A 16,711-nucleotide genomic window follows, 5' to 3' on the forward strand; every position below is an offset into this window, starting at 1 on the left:
TATTGAATATAATGAACAGCGTTTAATTAATTTGCGTAAAAATTTTCAAGCTAAACGTTAACTAGATTTAATTAAAGAAGCAAACTAAAGCTTAAAAGCTTAACCTGAAAGAACTAGCCGAAAGATTTTAGTGCACCCGCGGATTTCATAAAAGTTTTTCCAATCTTTTAGAAAGGTTAAACTGTGAAATAACTTGCTACGAACGAACGGGATGGGCGAGAAGAGAAACCGAAATTTGAATAGATATGCAGGCTCAAGCTACAAAGGGAGAAAATAAATCAATAAACAGCATAGAGATTAATAAAAAAATAACACAATCACATTATTAAATCTGCACAAGCACATCAAAGATAAATGTTAAAGTTAAAATTTAATGTTAAAATTAAAATTTAAAAAGATTAATGTTAAAATTAAAATTTAATATTGATAAAAATTATTAAAAGTTGATAAAAGTTAATATTAATATTAAAATTTGATGTTTATTATTAAAGGTTAATATGAAAATTTAATATTCATATTAAAAAAACCAATAAAATTAATAAACTTCAAAAAAAAATTAATATTATAAATTCCCAGAATTAATATTATAAACTAAAAATATTATTATTATTAATATTGAAAAGCAGATTAATATAGATAAAAATATTAAATATTAATATTAAATTTAAATTTAAAATTTGATATTAATATTAATAAAATTAAAATTAAAGTTTAATATTAATAAAATTTAAAGTTTAATATTAAAAGTTAATATTAATAAATTTATGTAATTAAAACATAGGATAATATTATGAACATTGTCAATAATATTATATTCTAGGAATATGAACTCTCACATTAATAAATCCAAGGCACTAATAAACTCAAAAGATTACTATTATAAATCTAAAGGAATAATATTAGACCAAAGGGATTAATATTGTAAATCCAAAGCATATAAACTTTAAGATAAATATTATAAACCCTAAAACAAACATAGTTGACCATGCTTGAATTGATTAGCAAATTATATTTGTCACGAATGCCATGATGGACCATGGTTGACCATGATTGATCTTCATATTAAGAGAACATTTGTCACAATGCGACATTGGACCATAATTGTTTTTCATATCAAGACAATTTTTATCACAATACAAACATTAAACCATAATTAACAATAATTAACCTTTAAAATAATTTTGCATATATTTCAAAATTAACCAATCTTATAAACATTATATATTGAAATTAAAACTACCAATTGTAATCATTTTATTAGTAATAAAAAATTAAAAAAATTATACAATCTATCCTAAACTATCATTTTTATGAAATTTCATATTTCATTTTAGAACATTAAAAAAAATCAATATATTGTATATTAACTATAATTCACATTATCATTTTATCATTTAATTATGAAATAATGATTTTATTATTAATTAAAAGAGGGATAATTGTAGTATCAATCATTACCATTTTATTTTTAATTAAACTCCAACAAATTCTACTATCAACAAACAAATTATCATTTTCTCAAAATGTGATATCTCATTATCATCTTATAACATTAAAAGTGAGAAAAGCGAATGAACAATTTATTAACTATGGTTCACACTAATTATAAAAGTGATATGAGGTGTTGATTTTTATGATTATTAATTAACAATAAAATCATTTTCTCATCAACATTTTATTATTAATTAAAATTGGGAAAATTGTATTATTAATCATAAGCATTTTATTATTAATTAAAATTGAGAAAATTGTACAATCAAATTATGAAATATTATTTTCATAAAATTTAATAGGAAAATAACATTTTTTCTAATTGAAGAAATCCTATCTAAAACAACTTTGCGGGGTACATAATCTTGGCTGACATTACACAACTAAAATTGTGTAACGAGTCTGAGATTGGACAACTTGATTTATGAAAGGGACATGAAAACACACCTCGTGTATGGGCTTGGAGTGGTCCTTAGGGTTGATGCATTCGGTCGCTCCCAGGGCCATGGCTGCAAGGAATTAACAAAACGATTGATTGAGTCTGTGCGTTTAACGACTTTACGTGTTCCAGAGTTGACCTGTTAATTTACCTTCGGGAAACTTGTTAGGGTTGGTATCAACTCCAATTATTCTAGATGCTCCTCTCACGCTGGCGCCTCCAGCCACCTTCGAAAATGTAAGTGAGCAATCAAGAACATTAAATAATTTTGTGAAATAAGTAGGTGATGAAGAACATTAAAAGAATTCGTGAGAAGAAACGACAGGTCAAGATGTGAAATTGGTGAAAATTTACTGACCGCAAGGCCGACTGAACCGAGACCGAAGATGGCTACTGTTGAGCCATGTTCTACGTTAGCTGTATTCCATGCAGCGCCAACACCTGCAGATCCGATATCCTCAAGATGAATTGTTTAGGGATTTCTACTTGTGTCTGCAATGATTACTGATAGGTTTCTGCCTGTGAATGATTTTATCGTTAACTAGGTCCTGTTTGGGGGCCCAATGTGTACGGATTTAAGCGGAGTTAAAAAAATTTAGTAAATTGGTGCAGAAAATAATGGATTTTTGCCCGAGATTTCAGTAATATTTATTTTTTTTTGGGGAAATCCTAGGTACCCTTGCCCAGGTTCAATATTTTAGGAAATCCCAGGTACCCTTGCCCAGCTTCAATATTTTTGGAAATCCTCTCATCATCATAAAAAAAATCTATTATCTCAACACTATAAAAACAAGATTGAAACACTCTTATCCGTCTCAACACTATCAAAAACAAGATAGAAGATTGAAGCACTCCTACCAAAAATAGCGAGATTCCCATGCCAATTTATTCCATGGCAGCTTCATTTATTTATATGGCTTTTAGGATTTTTAAATGATCTATAATAAATTGTTAAATTGAATGAAAGTTTAGCTTTATTGGGTAGAGACTAACTATTCACTCTAATGAGATAGAAATATTGTAATTTGTAATTTTCTAAAACATTTTGATTCAAATAAATTACATAAAATTAAAGATAAATAAAATTTAAGAAAATAAAAAAACATAATTTAAATTGTAGAATTGTTTATGGCTCATTAAATCACTTGTAGTTTTTTTTATAGTTATTTTTTTGATAATTAATAATTAAATCGTCTTGAATTTATTTATATTATATTATTATTATTATATCTAAAATAAAAATGAATATCAATTAATATTTTAATTTTATATCAACCAAAAATAAAATATTTAAAAATTATAATAATAAATTAAAATTAAAATACATGAATCAACTAGAGTTAAAATGGATATTCATCAGATGTAACACTCAAGGTGCTAAAGCTTCTTTCCTCTTCACACATCAAAAACTAATTGATATTTGAATTGAATAGAAAGAAAAATTGGAGATGAATGGGCTCACATACCAGTGGCTATTCCGCAGCTTAGAAGACATACTTTTTCTAGAGGAGCGTTCGGATTTATTTTGACAACACAGGCATAGTCAACAACTGTGTACTCGCTGAACGTGGAACACATGAAATGATAAACAGGTTTTCCACAAACAGAGAAATCGGTTTTCCACAAACAGAGAAACGGGATTTCTGATCACTCTGCATCACAGTTCTAGAGACGTTCGGTCTGAACTTTCCACATAAATTGGTCTTCTTGGAGTTACAGTAAACACAATCTCCGCACTGCCCAGAGAACAAAGGAAGCACATGGTCTCCTCTCCTTAGATCTGTTACACCTGCTCCCACGCTTTCCACTATTCTGCAATTCGTCACAGCTTCTCAATTAGCATTTTCTTTGTTTGTGATGAAAATGAAGAGTGCAATGAAACTCACTTACCCTGCACCCTCGTTGTAAGGACCTCCGGTTGTGGGTGCGACGGGCGCGGGGCGGGCGATCGTGCACTGGCATGGGCGGGCACGTGGGCGGGCGCACGGGCGCGCTGAACGACAGTATGTGACGATAAAAGCGACGTTAAGAATACACAAAAAATGGCTAAGTGACACTTCCTCACTTGTACGCATATGTTATGAAACAATATGGAGGTTTATATATGCGTGGAATAATAAAACATAAAATATAATGGAGCACATACATATACGACAAGATTAAAACTATGTAATACGAAGGTTTATAATAATTAAACATGAAACATAAATATATACCAAAGATATGACGTAAGGGCTTCATAATACCATTTAACATGTCGGCCCAAAGTTATATCCCAAGGTGTAGAGCGTATATATACATGAGCATGAGAGCTCATTAAGGCATCGAAGCATCTTCGCTCATCTTCATACGCATAGGGGTAAAACAGCAGGGGTAAAAGTAGACTACGCATACCTCATGCGTAGTGCTACTAAAGGTGCAGTTTTGACTTAAGTGCGGGTTAGGTGAAGACAAGCGTGCTGAGGTGTGTAGATTGTGTACAGGACTTGACAAAGTAAGATAGGTGGCCCGGGTGGGTATTCTTCTTTGTGCAAGAGTGCATATGATGATGTATAAGGTTGTTCTATGCCTGTTGTAAAATTATTCTAAGTGTTGGCTTGAAGTTTTTCAAGCACACTTGTATTGTAAAATTGAAGAACCTGTTATAATATATTGTTGGGCAGACTTTACTGGGAGTTGCCCCTCCCTTTATACTTGTGTATTGTTCTCGGTTTATTGTATATGGTTAATGATTGAGAATGTTAAAGTATAAAGGATAACACTTTATTCGGTTATAAGAACACAATTTAAGTGTGTTCATGTTGGAATAGGCGTAGCCCATGAACGTTAGTATTGTTAAAAAGAAAGCGTTCGGTGGTGCCGCACCTCGCTACAAGCGGTTGGAAGATCACCACAGGTGTAGGGGCGTGACAGTTGGTATCAGAGCTCGGTCGGAGCTGATGAGCTGGGGTGCTCATGACAGTGGACAGCAAGGCATGGCGAGTTTGGGTGAAGGGAGAAAGAAGCTCTTGCTTACCTTGGACAGGTTGAAAAGGTTGAAGGAAGAGAGGCCCCGAATCCGTGAAGAACTTAAAGCCTTGAGAAAGAATATCGAAGGACTTCTCCAACTTAGTTGGGCAATGAAGCAAGTTGCATTTGATGCCAACAAGGAAGAGGAAGTCCGACATGGTGATCTTAGTCTTCAAGAGCTCTTTGATGAAAGAGCCCGGTTGAGGAAGGAAAGTGACCAAGTGGAAGCCGAAATCAAGAGGAAACTTCTCAGTGAAGAGGTTGTTGTAATTGAACAAGAAGAGCTTGACTACATTGACAGGTTGGGAACTCACTACCGAGGACATCCAGAGGACTTTCGGAAGTTTAGTTCTATGAACTTGGTCAATGGACACTTGGTTGGTGCACTTGAGCAGAACACGGTGGAAGGAAAGCTTGAAGCAAGTCAAGCTAGGCCGGGACCGAGTTCCCTAGAAGGACCAAGCAAGGAGGTGAAGTACCTTAAGAGGAATGTCAAGAAGGAGCATGAACCTATTGACACTTCTGAGGCCGAATTCTTGAAGAAGGTTGTTGAGGTGAGACACAAGACAAAGCCAACAGAAGGAGGTGGTTCCTTGAAGGTGATTTTTGTGCAAGTGACCGTGAAAGGAAGGAAGTTTGCAGCTTTGGTCGATACGGGAGCTACTCATAGCTTCTTGAGCAGGAAAGCAGCAAAGTCCTTTGGGAAGAAGGCAAAGATGGAAAAAGAATGGAGTGCTTTCAAAGCTATCAACTCTACCATTAGAACAGTTGATGATGTATTGAAGGACACACAGGTAAGAGTAGGACCGTGGTTCGGGAAGTTGGACTTGAGAGTGGTGGACATGGATGATCATTCTATGGAGTTGGGACTAGACTTCATGGAGCTAGCACAAGCCATGCCAATGGTGGATCGAGACATTCTCTTGATCACAGCTGGAGGAGAAACCATGATGGTGCCTATGAATAGAAGGAGTTGCCTGGGTTATAGACCAAGGATGAATTCTATGATCTTATATCCCAAAGATCCTAATGTGAAGCATGAGGATGTGGAGCAAAAAGGACTTGGGAGTATTGTGCAAACAAAGGAAAAGAAGTTTGTGGACTTCATAGCCAAGGCTGGGAAGAAGAGTGGAGGAAGTGAGAAGAAGGTCTCATGAACTTGGAGACACTTGATGGGAGCATCTTCTACTAAGGATCTTCACAATGGAGTTGCAAATGAAGGAAGCCCGAGTGCTACTTCAAAGGCAGTGGTTGATGAAGATTATAAGGGTATAGATCCTGCCGGGATAGTGAACTTTTGCAGGTATGCCATGGGCATATATGACTTTCAGTTGACAAAGGACAAGCTAGGTGAGCTTGGATGTACATGTGAGGAGATTGAGGTTGTGCACAGATACTTGAGGACACAACATCAATCCGATACATGGGTGAATGAGAGTCAGGGAGGGAGCTTCCTGGCTTTCCTTTCTCGATGAACAACCTTGGAGGAAGGTTGGTGTGGAGGCCTTGGTAGGAAGGAACCACACCAACTTTACAAGGGGCCTTAGGAGAAGGCTTCTTTATGGTGATGATGATGTTTTGGGTGGACTTCTCATAGTCTTGATGGGCACTTTGGTGGAGGAGCTATGATGAAGAGACTCATGACATGATGATGAGATGGTTGAGTGACCGAGTTCACTAAACCGAAGTTGAAGACTTGGATGGGATGGCCAGATGTTGTGATGTGTCTACTTGGTTGGACTACATGGGCAGCTTAGTCATGGACATCAGGTTGGAGACTTGAAGACATGGAACATGGTAGAGACCTATGCCAGGACATTGTGTGGAAGCACTTGTGGAGATGTCAAGAGACATCCAAACAAGGTGCTAGGGCAGGAATGTTATGCAGGAGCACTTGCTAGTGTGACATGGGAACTTGAGGATGGCACATTGCAGATGATGAAGAGGGCTTCATGGACCTGAATGGGGCACATCAAGAGTTGATCAGATTGGAAACTTGAGGATGGCACATTGCAGATGATGAAGAGGACTTCATGGACCTGAATGGGGCACATCAAGAGTTGAATGAAGACTTGAGGATGGCACATTGCAGATGATGGAGAGAGCTTCATGGACCTGAATGGGGCACATCAAGAGTCGGTTTGATGAGATGATCTCTTCACTTTGGAGGAGTCAACATCATGGATGATGGTATGTTGTCGAGGACGACAACGATTTCAGGTGGAGGAGAATGTAAGGACCTCCGGTTGTGGGTGCGACGAGCGCCGGGCGGGCGATCGTGCACGGGCACGGGCGGGCGCGCGGGCGGGCGCACGGGCGCGCTGAACGACAGTATGCGACGATAAAAGCGACGTTAAGAATACACAAAAAATGGCTAAGTGACACTTCCTCACTTGTACGCATATGTTATGAAACAATATGGAGGTTTATATATGCGTGGAATAATAAAACATAAAATATAATGGAGCACATACATATACGACAAGATTAAAACTATGTAATACGAAGGTTTATAATAATTAAACATGAAACATAAATATATACCAAAGATATGACGTAAGGGCTTCATAATACCATTTAACATGTCGGCCCAAAGTTATATCCCAAGGTGTAGAGCGTATATATACATGAGCATGAGAGCTCATTAAGGCATCGAAGCGTCTTCGCTTATCTTCATACGCATAGGGGTAAAAACAGCAGAGGTAAAAGTAGACTACGCATACCTCATGCGTAGTGCTACTAAAGGTGCAGTTTTGACTTAAGTGCGGGTTAGGTGAAGACAAGCGTGCTGAGGTGTGTAGATTGTGTGCAGGACTTGACAAAGTAAGATAGGTGGCCCGGGTGGGTATTCTTCTTTGTGCAAGAGTGCATATGATGATGTATAAGGTTGTTCTATGCCTGTTGTAAAATTATTCTAAGTGTTGGCTTGAAGTTTGTCAAGCACACTTGTATTGTAAAATTGAAGAACCTATTATAATATATTGTTGGGCAGACTTTACCGGGAGTTGCCCCTCCCTTTATACTTGTGTATTGTTCTCGGTTTATTGTATATGGTTAATGATTGAGAATGTTAAAGTATAAAGGATAACACTTTATTCGGTTATAAGAACACAAGTTAAGTGTGTTCATGTTGGAATAGGCGTAGCCCATAAACGTTAATATTGTTAAAAAGAAAGCGTTCAGTGGTGCCGCACCTCGCTACAAGCAGTTGGAAGATCACCGCAGGTGTAGGGGCGTGACACTCGTGCCCGAATATGCGTGGAAATAGTTTATCATCCTACATGCCATGTACAACGACAGATAGTATCAGCCTTGAAATAACATGAAACTATGCAAAACTTCATCATTGGCTAGGGCTCAATGGGCTCAAGTCAATTCGAATTCTTAAGGATTAGCAGTCTCTCGTGTAACTGGACTTGAAACCACCCTCCATTTAAATAGGGTCAGTAAAATTTACTTGTAATTTACAGTGAAGTAATGAGTATTTCACACCGACCTCGTGCATCCAGAAAGTAACGTCGCATGCACAAAGACACGTGTGGGTGATTTTAATACGGACTTCCATTGAATTCGGTGGATCTACTTGAACTTCTTCAATAACCAGTGACTACTTCGGCCCCCATGCTACGGCCGCTGCTTGATGTTTCAACCATAGTTACCAAGTTCGGCCGTACTGCAGAAAAAAATTCGAAAATTCGCCGGTTCGATTCGATTTGTGAATTAATACGTCAATTCGAGTTCAGTACGGTGTATTAGATATTAGGTTCACGGTTCATGGATTAACGGATTAAGGCCAGTGCACATTTTTAATTGTAACAATTTCGATCCCCGGTGCAACCTTAATAAGCAACGGAACAATTCGTTACTCGTTGCACCAGCTTTCCCCCGTCCGACACCAAAGACTCTGGTTTCAATTTCATTCCATTTTTATAACCATAAACAGGGATATAGTCGGGTGCAAGCGCATACCTAGTTTACCGAGAGATATGTAGTAGAGATAGGGGCAGGGGTGAAGGCAGATTTTGATCGGAGATTTTTAGCTTTCCATTTACGGTTCAAAATCTATGAAATGGCAAAGATTATGGTTAAGATCTTATTTTATGCAATAAGAATTTTATTGGGAATTCCTCAACAACTTAGTAATTAGAGATTTAGATTTCCATACACGGTTCAAAGCCCTTTCAGATCCATAAAATGGCATAAGATTATGGTTAATAAATGATAATGCAAGATGTCATTTTATAACTAAAAAAAATATAACTTTTATTTTAACAAGAATTATTAAAATAGAATTATGAAATAATGAATTGGTTGCAAATTGGTACCTTTTTTATAAAAAGAAAAAATCTAATTTCTATATCGTGTTAAATGAATAACTCCTATAAAAATAAAAAAGATAAATCAATATTATAAAAAATTATAAAACATATAAAATGGTAAGCTTCCAAATCCACAATTTTTATACAGAAGTAAATAGAAAAACAGTAACTTCTATATTACAAAAAATTATAAAAGGGAAAAATTCATTATTATAAAAGATATAAAATGGTAAGCTTCCAAATCCACAACTTTTATTAAAAAAAATAGAAACACAGTAACTTCTATATTACAAAAAATTATAAAATGGCAAAATTCATTTACAATGGATAAGACTTATAAAAAAATAGAAAAAAAAAAAAGAAGATAAATCCAATATTTAAAAAAAAGAATTTTAAATATTTGTAAGATGTATAATGTCGAATTTTTTCCGTATTGAATTTTATAGAGTCGAATTTTTTCCGTATCGAATTCGAATTCGAATTCGAATTTGGTAACTATGGTTTCAACAAATTCATTATATCTCGTTCTTTAAACAAAATTTAGCAACAAAACAACCACGAGTAATCTAGAAAATGGGTATTCAGTTTCACTATTTCTATAATTAATCTAGAAAATGGGTATTCAGTTTCACTATTTCTATAATTTTACCTTTGCAAGTGATGACATTACCAGCTGTGCCGCCCGTTCCCATGCTTTGAAATTGCTCATTCAGATGATTCATAGCGCTGTCTCCGCTCAATGCTTCTCCCATGATTCTATACTAGATTCACGGACCATCTATTTCACTTTCAAAATCATTTTCCTTTGTATATTTATAATGGAAAGTGGATATGCACGTAATAAATACTGAAATCTGTATCCAATTCAAACATGAAACGCCGACATCAGCCAACCATCTACGCTACGCCAGGTAACCAAAGGATTGACAACGCCTTAATCGTTATTTCATTTCACAGAAGGTGCACTTAGGCTATTAGGCTATCAAGGTGAAAGGGAGCGAGTTAAGAAGTTGGAGATAGTGAAAAACTCTGAACTGAATTTTTTGGATGGCACAAAGTCGAAACTGAAAATATTTATTGTTGGAATAATTTATTTTTGCATGTTTTGCTGTGAGCGGACAGTCTCTGAATGATTACACGAAACGCAGTGGGCGGTGAATATCATATTACAGGCTCAATCATTGGAGGAGTAAAGGAGCCTGAGGTGGAAGTCCGCATGTTAATAGTTTTTATAATTAATTCGAATATATATATATATATATATATATATATATATATATATATATATATATATATGTGGGGGTCGGGGGTAGTAGAGCAATTTCTAATTAGTCTGTTTTGTTGGTGGTGGATTAATATAATTTTTAGGTAAATCATTATAACATTTAAGTGTTATATGGGAATGGGGTAGATTTCGTATTAGTTTTGTATATATAGGATAGATTTAGGAAGATTTTTTTTATTAACTGCAAATAAGTTTATTGTTGACGGTAAATGGGTGCATTGTTAAAACATACCTACCAAAAAAATTGCATATGTCTTAATACATAATATTTATTTTTTTTTTCATTTTTATGACACTTACTAATTAAATTAAGTCAGATACTCCCAACTCACACCTCATTGTAAAAAATTTAATATTTTGAATTAACACTTTTAATGGCCGTAAGCATCTATCCATTTAAGTTTAAATGCAATATGGAACATATTTAATTGTAATAAATTCTGGAAAAACGAACACCCTACTTAAACCCCGTTTCCTTCTTATTGTACTGAAATCTGAGGCTGTTAAGATGCCAGTTATTATGGACAGAACGAATAATTTCAATTTCTAGAAACATTTTTAATTATAAGCAGCCTTAAAAAAGTAGACTGCCCTGCCTGACTGCTCTTCCTTATTATTGCACTGAAATCTGAGCCTGTTAAGATGCGAGTTATTACGGCCAGAATGATTCGAAGATCTATCAATAATGTATATATGTCGTAAAAGTTATGAGACAACATAAACAATATGAGACAATCCATACATGGCTTGCGCATTCGGGAATTCTCCAGGGTCAGCCATGGCCGACAAGAGTGGAAGGCAACCACATGGCCAACGTCAATGGAGTTTAGGAAGCATGGGCGTCATAACTATGGATTGATATCATGTGCTGTGCGGTATAAGCCATACAGAGTATACGTTTTCATACAGTAGTAATCCATTTATGTCACCACGTTTACGCTGCTTAGGCGTGGTATATTTGGAATAGGTTTTACTGAGTGTCCATTTAATAGAATGAGCTAAACCGTTTTCAATCTGCATTACAAATTCTTAGTTTTACCCATGGAAAATATTTATTTGGTTTTATAAATGGAAGATAAGTATTTAATAGTTATGAGATATTTATTACCCTTTTAATTTAAATATTACGCTGATTTAATAATTGTGAATTTTAATAAGTATTTAATGATTATCGATTATTTATCAATTCATAATTACGAGTTGCAATAGTAAATAAGTATTTAATGGTGATATGTTTTTAATTAGTTACTTAATTCACATGAGTAAGTGGAATAATTAAGGAATTCTAAAATGAATATAATAAAAAAATTATCTTAAAGAGTTTACAAATTAGTTTAGAAAATTAAGGAAATTTACTTAAGATTATGATAAAATTTGGTATTTTTTTTTTTTTAAATTGGGTTATAGTTGTCAAATTTAAGGATTTTGGCTGTCCATGGGTTTTTGATGGTGCTCAATCCATTTTCACCATGATGAAAGATTATGGTTAACCTTGGTTTACCATTATTGTCCATGATTGACCATTCGTAAATGGTTACATTAATGTTGACCATGGCTAACAATGGTCAACCATGCAATCTTATATTAATATTAATGCTCATGTTATATCATTGCCATAAAAATGGTTACGATAATGGTTGACAATGGTTCAAGAGGATGACCATGGTTGAAGAGTGTTGGCCAATGTTGGTCAAGTGAGACCATGGTTGACCTTAGTTGAACATGATTGACAATGATTACAATCATTGACCACAGTTGAATAAGATTGACCGTGATTACGGTGGTTGACCTTTACTCACCATGATTGACAATAATTATTGAATTCCAGGGATTAATGGGAAGATATGGTTAATATTGATTTATCATTGTTGACCATGGTTAGTGAGGTTGACCATGCATGAAGAAAGTTTCCTATGGATTAACGTGGTTGATTATGTTTCAACATGATCAACCATAAATACTATCATTGTATTTATGTTATATTAATCTAAGAATGTAGCATTAGTATTTTAAATTGTTATATTGTTACATTAATCTTGACCGTGTTTGATTTTACATTAATATTACATGAATGTTATGAAAATGGTTTCATTACTAGTTGAAGAGGGTTGACAAGGTTGACCATGGTTAAAGAGGGTTGATCATAGTTGATTGAGACTTGATGGAGGTGAAATGGTTAACCATGGTTGTCTATGTTTGATCATTGTCGAAAATAGTGGATCATGGTTCATTATGGTTGAGCATGATGACCATGGCTTGACTATGTTAACCATGGATGAACATTGTTTGACATATTTTCCTAATGTTGACCATATTTGGCTATGAGAGATTCTCGTTTCCTATGTGGACAATGGTTGGCCATATTTAACCATATAGATCTTTGTTGACCATGTTCGACCATTTTATCCATGGTTGACCGTAGTTTACCATGAAGAGTGGGTAGAGCATGGGTTGTTCTAGGTTAGCTATTGTTAACTGGAGATGACCATGGTTGGTCATGTTTGACCAAGGATGAACATTCTAACATACCTCCTAAGCCTACCCCAGAAAAATGGCTACAAGGCCCTAGTAACTTCAATTTTTTTTGTGGATAGTTTAGATTCAATGGTTATTACATGCATAATGTTTATCCCTGCAACTATACTCATAAGCGAAAACAATCATCTGAGTAATGAACCATACACTCTAGGCACAATAATTGTAATCATTTTATCATTTCTTATGCATAACTACCAGGTGAAGAAAGAGTCATAGAATGCAACTCATAATGACTGCAAATAAGAATTCATAAGTCCATAACTTGCATCCACTCCTGTTAACACAATTAGGCTATAGGTAGGCTATAGGCATAGTCAAAAGGTATTACTGACTTAATTCTTATGCATCATGCAAAGATAGCTAATATAGTCTCATTGGTCATACTCTTATGATGCATTCACATGAGTATATACCCAGAATCATAACTACACAACTAGAAGCATTATATCCTAACTGTTGCACATGAAACATGGCTACCACCTGATGTTAGACTCATTAACTATCTTAGCATTATTAAATGACCATTTTAGAATAATGACTTTATGGAAATCATTAACATTAACACCATGTAGTTATCATTTTCCAACTCCTTTAGTATAGTCAAAGGAATACCGACATGCACAACAAGCCCACAGTAGGGCAATCATTCTATAACATATAATACAACACATAGACAGTTCTAAACCTTAAGCTAAGCAATGTAACATAAATATATATATCCAATACTTCCAACATAGAGTTCACCTTCAAGGAGACACATAAGTTAAAAGAGTAATATACATTATTGCATCAACCTACATTTTTCATTCCTCTACTAGATTTTCCTTTGACTACACTAATGTCACATGCATCCATTCACTCATTTTTAAGGCGAGGAAACTTAAGAAAATTCTCTAGAAAACTAATTGAAACTATAACAGAGAGGAGAAGAAACCGACATATAGTAAATTCCATGCATATGAACCCAACTAAAACATCACTTGGAAAGCAGAGCACCACCACCCATCCATGAATCACCTATGATTCACCCCGAGCTGAGGTTCTTGCCATGGATCAATTGCCTCCACTTGATCTATGCAATGGGTATTTAATACCCTCTTTAATGATATAGTGTCCATTAGCGGCATCCTGCTTTTATGGTTTTTTCCATTTTCCTACGTATTTTTCCGGAAAATCTTTCCTTTATCTCCCACAAGGCTTTTCCTCATAAGAGCTTTCCTTTATCTTCCTCAAAGCTTTTATGTTTTTTCCTTGATGGATATATATCTCCAATCCATCCAAGCTTATCTAGAATCACATCTCGAAGCTTATTATGAAAGATTTATCCCAATCCCATTCCTCTATGGGATTTGGCAAGAATCTCCTCTCTAGGTGTCTCGCTTTTCCAAGTGATTTATTTATTAATTTATATTTGTTTTAAATATTACATATCACACCTAGCTTTTCTCGGCTTAGGTTACAATAGGCTTACACACAAGGGAGGGGTGTTACATACTCCCCCCCTTAAATTTTACACCGTCCTTAGTGTATCCCTGCATCATGTCCTCATTCATAGGCAGTTGGCTTCTGAATCCACAGCTCTCATGGCCTTTCCATATGATGCAAATATTCTAATGTATATCGGTTACAAGGAGTGCTCCCAGCACATCTCCTTCCATAGCTACCTGAAACATTGTTTTCAATAGTTTGTAAGAAATTTTAGATGCAGAAATGCAACTAAGTTTACCATGATCAATATCATAATTTTTCACTCAATACTATTAAAATAGCTATGGCTTATATTGCCCATTATTCATTTTATTTGAAGAATGCATGTTCTCCTCCTGCATTCTTCCAAGCCTTTGTGTTCTTGCCGAACACTTGCTTCCTACAGTTTCTTTGCATACAACAAGGCTAGCATATGCATAAAACATTATAGCAGGTTAGCTCACATATCATCATAATCATATGTATTACATACTACAAATAAACCATTGTTACTTATTCTTGATCCACTTCTTAATTATGTTTGTTGTGCAACTTCCAGGTTGGTTACCCTGCCAGACACACACCCAGTATCTTCATGCATACCTGCACATAAGGTGTATTACACACATAGTTATACATATCATGTTTAAATCATGCCATGCATATATGCATACTAGTACCATATGTACTACTTCTACATAGTACAATCTATACTACTTCCCATCATACCATGCTCATAGCATCACTTGGATGACAAACTTATCCATATTTTCCCACCATGTTAGTATCATGCGAAGATTCATTCATCTATTTCTCGTAAATAGAACAACTGTGCTCAGTTTATAAGGACTTTTCATGAACATGGTTCATTTCGGCAACCAATGAAAGTTTTTATATCGTACTATTCAAGTACCATTATTTAGCAATTTTTCCCCCTATGTTATGTGGTTGCAACAATACTAACTTAATAGTATCAAAACAGTCATCTTGCCCACTATTACTCAATCATACCCATAACTCTTAGTTTTGGGATTTGTTCTATCACCCGTACCAGGTTTAATAAAAATGGAATACATCATAAAGAATACTATGCTATTGAGTCTATCATAGAGACTTGAAGTCTCATGCCCATCATAACAATTTTGGTTAGTTCTTACTAATCATTCCATACTTAAATAATCATATCATTGGGTTTCCTTCTTCTAACACCATTTTGGTTCATGTAAGTCTCTCATTATGGTTAAATAGTATGCACCTGCATACAACTCCCATGCAGGAGTTATAAGTGAAAATTTATACTATTCTCCACTTCACATCCTTAAGACCAAGGAATTGATTGTCCTCTTTTCCCTTGCATGTTTTATGTTAACATTATATTTTTAGATCATTATGAGTGGTTATTTGGAAAAATCATTTTTCCTTTCCCATTTTCTGCTTACTATCTCAGAGGCATTCTCAGAAGTAGCGTCAACCTTGTTTTTAGATTTCCATTATGTATGTTAATGGATGTGCTTTTGAGGTCAGTCCATTGACCTCCTTATCATATTAAGTATGTATACAATAGGTTGTATCATTTTTTTGTTACCCACTTGACCATCTCATTCCTGATTTAGGGTTTTTAAGCATAACTTTATTTCCTTGAGTTATTTTATTTCTTAGACAACATACATTGATTTTAGATGTGGATAATATAAAATGACTTATCTCTATATTCCATTCTTGAGTTGGTACTTTAGTCTTTTCTCTTATGTGGCAACCCTACAGTCTTTAATTTTAATATGGTAAGTTGATCATGTCATATATTAACCACTTATTGCTTAGTGAATTAATTGTTTTTGACATTATTTCAAATAACGTTTTTCCAGTGAGTCTCTCTTCCTCATACTATAATTAACCAACAACTAGTATGTTATCATTGGTGTAATGCCTTACACATATATTCATTTAACGGTTGTTGTGTCATCGTGGTTTAATTTTGGATTTCTTATCCAAACCATTTACACCTGAGATTACAGGATAACATTCTTCTTAAATTTTATTATAGTTTAGCTATGGGAATTTGTGATCCTTTCAAAGATTAAGGCACATTCATGCATCTCATTGTATTTACCAATGATTCCTTCCTGTCAGTCACACTGGCATACTCAGCTCCTATATGCATTA

At 34.8% G+C, this 16,711-nt stretch overlaps 1 pseudogene; it reads right to left on the minus strand.

Annotated features, from left to right (window-relative positions):
* Positions 1 to 325: 325 nt before the first annotated feature.
* On the minus strand, positions 326 to 10,010 carry LOC149141034 (alcohol dehydrogenase-like; annotated as a pseudogene).
* Between the last annotated feature and the right edge of the window lie 6,701 nt (positions 10,011 to 16,711).

Source organism: Pinus tabuliformis, chromosome X (genome assembly GCF_031772625.1).
Source record: "Pinus tabuliformis cultivar Carrire ecotype Pingquan chromosome X, CPIR1, whole genome shotgun sequence".
Classification (NCBI taxonomy): Eukaryota; Viridiplantae; Streptophyta; class Pinopsida; order Pinales; family Pinaceae; genus Pinus; species Pinus tabuliformis.